This window comes from Arachis ipaensis, chromosome B07 (assembly GCF_000816755.2).
Source record: "Arachis ipaensis cultivar K30076 chromosome B07, Araip1.1, whole genome shotgun sequence".
NCBI lineage: Eukaryota > Viridiplantae > Streptophyta > Magnoliopsida > Fabales > Fabaceae > Arachis > Arachis ipaensis.
Window position 1 is genome coordinate 30,851,607 of NC_029791.2, and position 6,714 is coordinate 30,858,320.

Below are 6,714 nucleotides of genomic sequence, written 5' to 3' on the forward strand. Positions count from 1 at the left end.
ATTTAATCAATTGGAATTGGTTTACACCCATTCACTAAAAAATTATATGGAAAATAATGTAGCTCAGTGTAGTGATTTCTTAAAATGTATTAAAATAAGTTAAAATTGAATTTCACCATTTTAAATTATAATTTAGGGTTTTACTAAGAAATACCAAATAATTACGCACATCTCTTAACGCTGTGTTTGATTAAACTCATGTTACTAACGATCATACTGTCAGTAATATTATTTAACAAGAATATCTTAAAATTTGAAAATTTTTTGTTCAATGACATATTTAATATTTTTAAAAATAAAAAATGTGTTAAATTATTTTACTAACAGTCTGTTGGGATATATTTTTATATTAAAAAATTTAATTTATTTTTAATTAGGTTGGTAAGAAGCACATGTTTCTAATATTTAACGAGTAGAATGATGCATACCTTGCGCCAAAGTTTTGGTAATGCTTGCCTTTGGAAAAAAAAAAAATAAAAGCTCATCCAATTTAGCGACGGTTGTTTAATTTATAAACAGTCATTTCTATTTTTCAAAGAGCCGTTAAAATGGCCGTCAGTAATAAATGCCTGCGTTGTAGTGAAGGATAATAGCATAATTTAATCTTTTGATCAAATCACTTTTATAATTTTATTAGATAATGTGTTAATAGTTAAATTAGTCTCTAAAAGATAAGGCATTTTTTAAATTCGTCCTTAAAAGATTTTTTCAATCAAATTGGTCCTTTAAAGATTACGAATTACTCATATTTGTCCTTCAGTTACTCACCTCATAATTTTCGTCAATGATTGATGATGTGAAATGTTAACTGATAGCATACATGACACATAACATGTTTAATTAGACGTTGACTAAATACATTTAGGAGAATCTATCAATTCACTAGGTCATATTAGAAATAGGATTTTTGTTATTAGAAAAATGACTAAATTAATAAATTTTCATAACCATAATTGGTCAATATATATCCAATTAGACATATTAGGTATTATATATGTTATCAATTAATATTTTACAACATCAATTTTTAAAGAAAATTGTTAATAGAGTGACTGAAGGACAAATATGATTAATTCGTAATCTTTGAAGAACCAATTTAATTGAAAAAAATCTTTTAAAATAAAATTTAAAGAATATCTTATCTTTCTTAGACTAATTTGACTATTAACCCATTAGATACCGGATATATTATCTATTTTAAAGCCTTACTTAAAGGTTTAATTTATAATTCATTATTAGTCTAGGGACTCGTCTTTCAATTTTTAAAGCTTTCAATACAAAAAAAACCCTATACAACTCTCTGGAGTCTTTGATGATTTAATTAGTCTTTTAGCTAAGTAATTTTGTATTTCTTTCCTACTATACTTCAGAGATTTTTTATTCATCTGGATGGATTTTGTCTTGGTGGAAATGTTCTTTTTGTTGAAATCATCTTTATATAGTAGCGATATTTCATAAAATTTTCTATGATAAAATATTTTGGTATTTATACTGCATAACTCTTTAATTTTATTTTTTGAATCCTTTATAGTTTTTTGAATTTTTAGGACTTTTATCTATTTTTATACTCTTTTATATATTATCTCTTGGTTTAAAAAGTTAATTTACTTTCTTTTTCTTTCTATTATATTAATATGTGAAATTGTTACTTGGTGTAATAAATTCAATTCTTTCTCTTCGATAGGTTGATTTAGTATATAATATACAATAACTTCTTCATTCTTTGTCTATTTTAACGGGATGTTGGCCAATATAACTTGTTGGAATATCTTAGCTAAGAAAGATGTAGTTGAAAAATAGATTTTATAGTTATCCTATCATTTTTAGCTTTAACAATGGTTTTGGTGGTATTTTTTTAATATTTAGTAGGTATTAATTTTTTGTTTATCTGTAGTCAATTTAAGCTGGACTCTCTCAATTGTTACTACAAACCGCATGCTCACCGTGGCAAAATCAAAGGATATCTACTTTTCTTCCTTTCAAAAATTTTATCTACTTTTTTTTTTTAATTTAAACCTTAGTAATAAATTTTAATTTTTAAAGGTACATGCTTATCCAGTTTGCCAATAGTTAGTTTTTTCTCTCTTCTTTTTAGCCATTTTCAATTGATAAGATATGTATTAGTTTGAATAGTATAAAAAAAGTACATGTTTATAGTTCTAATTAATTGAGAATAAATGCTAAAACTATAAAATTCATGATAAAAAGAGTACATTTTTTATCCTTAATTCACAATATGTATTAGTTTTCTAAATTTTATTTTTTTATTTTTTATTATCTTTTTATTAATTTAGTAAAAAAAAATATCCAACATAAATTAAAGTAGATTTATTTTTGAAACAGTTACAAAATTTTAATATTCTTTCTTTGCTGGATCTTTATTTTTTTTATTTGAAGACTATTTTTTTTATCATTCACTAGCTCTTCCCCAATATTTCTTGTATAGGAATTAGTATCAATGCTGCAATTTTGACTCTTGTCGATGCTGGGATCCCCATACAAGTTTGTGTTTTTTTTTAAATTGTTCAACTTTTGATTTAGCTCTGTGGCTTTGTAATTATTGATAGGTTTATTTTTGAAACAGTTACAAAATTTTAATATTTTTTCTCTGATAATTTTTTCTATTTTTTTAAATCCAACGAGCCAAAATTCATAATCCTAATTAGTATGTACCGTCTTTAAAATATGGTATATAATTATAATTTTCTATTTTTTTTATTATAGTTAACTATTAATTTAAATGCCAATGAGTAACAGCTCAAATGACATAGTCTCTCCATACTCAATTAAACTATACAGTATATAAAAAGGAATCTCCAAAAATATACTTTTTTTTGTGACTTAAAAGAAAATAAACAAAAACTAAGAAAGAAAAAAAAAACAAGAAACTGCTTAAGAAAGGCAGTCCCGCTGAATACTACTCTCAAACTCCTTCCAAGGCAATGGAAGCTCCACTTGGGAAGAAATAGTCCTCATTGCAGTCTTTGCCATGATGTCTGCTACTGTATTTACATCTCTCAAGATCAACCGAAGATCAGCACGCCATTTCCAAGACATGATATCTCAGATTTTTAACACCAAAGGATCAATAAACCCAGAGCAATTTTGTAAATTATTGACAATAGTAAAAGTCTCCACACAGTCTGTCTCACATATAATGTATCTTTGTCCCTAGTTCCATACTAAAAGAAAGCCTCTCCAAATAGCAAACAACTCTCCTTGCAAAATGTTACGACTCTCAATTGTTCCCAGACAGCCTCGTTGCCACCTTCCCTTCCAATCTCTGCTAACACAAGCAAAACCAACTCGAGCACCACTGCCAGGATAGCTAGCATCACAATTAATCTTAAAGGTACCTACTGAGGGGAGAATCCAAGAGCCACTAATGGTTGAGGGGATAGATAGTCGTTGCAACTCAAAAATATTTCAGAACTCCTTTTCTAAGGACAAAGCCATACCAATCACCTTGTCTGTGGTCCAATGTTCGTGAGGATGACAGATCTCGTTATTTCTCGAACACCAAATCCACCAGAGACCAGAAAAGAATCTAAAAGGGCGTTGTTTGCTATTATGTAAGAACCAACTCATCAAATCCAATGGTTGATCGGAGATCCCTAAAGCTTGCCAAACAAGTTGGGCTTTTGGACAATCCCGAATACAATGTAAAACCGATTCCTGACCTGAGAAACATCGTGGACAGCTATCCGTGTGTGAAATGCCCCTCCTAAAACAAAATGCAGCAGTAGGAAGAGCCTCCCGAAGACATAGCCAGGCCAAAAATTTGTGCTTTTCCGGAACATGTTGACGCCAAAGCCAAAGCCAATTACCCCTATCCTCCCAACTAAACATCTTCTTACTGAGCCACAAATAACCACTATGAGCATCATAAACCTTTGAGGCCGCATCAGTCCAACACCAACCGACCTCTGAACCAGCTTGAACATCTGGGTTGTAAGAGTTAATGTTGCTCTGCAGAGACTGATTCAGAGAAGAATAGATATTCTCAAGGTTCCACTGTCCAGATGACCAAAGGTCCAAGATCCTGAGATCCGAATCAGAAATGTGAACATAATCCATCTCCTGACACAGTCGCCCCTCTCTTCTCCATTTAGAAAACCAAAAGTTCTGTTCCAAATCCCTAATGCACCAACTAAAACCTTCCTTCAGGATATCCCAAGCTCGACATATACTCTTCCAAACATAAGATCCCCTTCCTCGAGACCAACTAAAACAATCATCCTTAGAAGAATGGTATTTCTCCGTCAACAGTTGAACCCATAGCTCGGAATGGTGAAAAAGTTGCCAAACTAGTTTTCCAAGAAGAGCAATATTGGCACAAAAAGGATCTCTAATTCCCAGACCTCCAAACTTCTTAGGAGTGACCAACACTTTCCAGTTAACTAGATTCAGGCCTCTACCATCAGCTTGACCCTTCCATAGAAAATTTCGCATCATGGATTCTATTTTATTAGTTACCCCTTTAGGGAAGAGAGATACTTGCATGCGATAAGTAGGAATCGCAGTCACTACCGAGTTGAGCAAACAGAGTCTGCCTGCCTTATTAAGCAATCTCCCTTTCTAGCTAGCTAGCCTTCTCCGAATCTTGTCCAAAACATCGATGAACGTTTAAAATAACACAAGTAAAATTTTGGACGAAAAAAACAAAAGAAGTAACTTTTACTTAGCACTAAAGTAAAGCACACTCACTAGAAAATCGAAAGAATTGTTCAGTTTTCTGTATTCTTAGTAAATTCAGCATTGAGTAGCCGAAGATGCATTACTTGAAATAGTATAAAAAGAGTACATACTTATAACTTTAATTAACTGGGAATGAACGTTAAAAGTATATATAAAATTCATGATAAAAAAAGTACATTTTTTTTCCTAATTCACAATATGCATTAGTTTTCCTAAATTTTATTTTTCTATTTTTTATTATCCTTTTATTAATTTAGTAAAAAGAAATATCCAACATAAATTAACGTAGGTTTGTTTTTGAAACAGTTACAAAATTTTAATGTTTTCTTTCTCCGGCAATTTTTTTTTGTTTTTTTAAATCCAACGGACCAAAATTCATAATCCTAATTACTATGTATCGTCTTTGAAATATGGTATATATTATAATTCTATATTTTTTTATTATAGTTAAATATTAATTTAAATTAAAAATCTCAATTACTTAACTGAAATAAATTTAAATGAACGTTTACAATAATACAAGTGAAATTTTGGACAGAAAACTTAAAAGTAACTTTCACTTAGCACCAAAGTAAAGTCCACTCACTAGAAAATCGAAAGAACTCCCTCACAGGTTCAGACTATTGTTCAGTTTTTCTGTATCTTTAGTAAATTCAGCATTGAGTCACCAAAGAAGGTCCCAAAATAGCGGAAATCAAGATTTTACAGGCAATTCTAAATCACAAAAAATTTGGAAGAAATCCTAAGCAGCTCTTTTTTATGTTTATCTAATATTCTCTCTTTGTTGGATCTTTATTTTTTTATTTAAAAGACTATTTTTTTGACCATTCACTAACTCTTCCCAATATTTCTTATGTAGAAACTAGATCTGCATGTATCAATGTTGCGACTTTGGCTCTTGTCGATGCTGGGGTCCCATGCAAGTTTGTGTTTTCTTTTAAACTGTTCAATTTTTGATTTAGTTTTGTGGCTTTGTAATTATTGAAATTTGTATGAATATGGATAAATTTAAACTAAGTAGAAGAATTCTGCCAAAGTTGAATAAAATGGCACTTCTTCATGTTAATTTTTTTGGCATCATTTTATTTTTTGTATTTTTTTTAGTCAACAATGTAAATTAATGTTAGATCTTTCTTTTTTGTTATCCCAATGTGCATTCTTTCTTTTTTTTACTGGCTGTAGATAAATTCTAAATTACCAATTGACATTTTGAAAAATGTTATGCAACTAACAATTGAAAGTTGCAAAGCAATTACAAATTACATCCTCGAAGTAAGTGTTGTACCTTAATTTTTCTGATCATCCTCGAAGAAGTCAAATCATGGCCTATTAATTTCTTAGCTTGATTCCTGATCTTTGTTTTACTTAGCAGATTTTATTGGAGCACACAAAGCAATTGGAGTATCGACAGGATGTATAATTCAGTTGCTGAAGTTACATGTCCTTTTTGCTATTTATCTGAAAATATTTTTGCATGTGGGTTGTATGTGTAATAAAAAATGCAGAGATTGATAAATTCATTTTGTCTTGGTACTTTTAGGCTTTCAGTTTTTTGTGTCATTTTAGCAAAGTCTGATATTTATTTTGTAATAGTTATATTTAAATATTTTTTTAACATTAAACCCATGTAATCCAGGATATTTGCTTTTTAATACTAAGTATTAGTTAATTTCATATTTTTATACTATGGATAATACGTATAGGAATGTTATTATTTTTTTTTAATCTTATCTGATGAAATTTTATATTATGGAGCATTTTTATTATAAAGTTTTTTTTTTAATTTAACTTTTATTGCTAGCCACGGAAAAAAGTGTTGCAAAAAAGTTCAGCCTGACCAATTTTGTCACGGATAAAATGTGACAGAAACAATTATTTCGTTATACATCCTTTTATTTTGTCATAAAAAAGAACGTGTCTAAATGTGTTAAAGTTGTGACTAACAAAATATCTTTACGAGTATTAAGACTATAGCTAATGAAATAAAAAGCATGACTAATTAAAAACGTGTTGCTT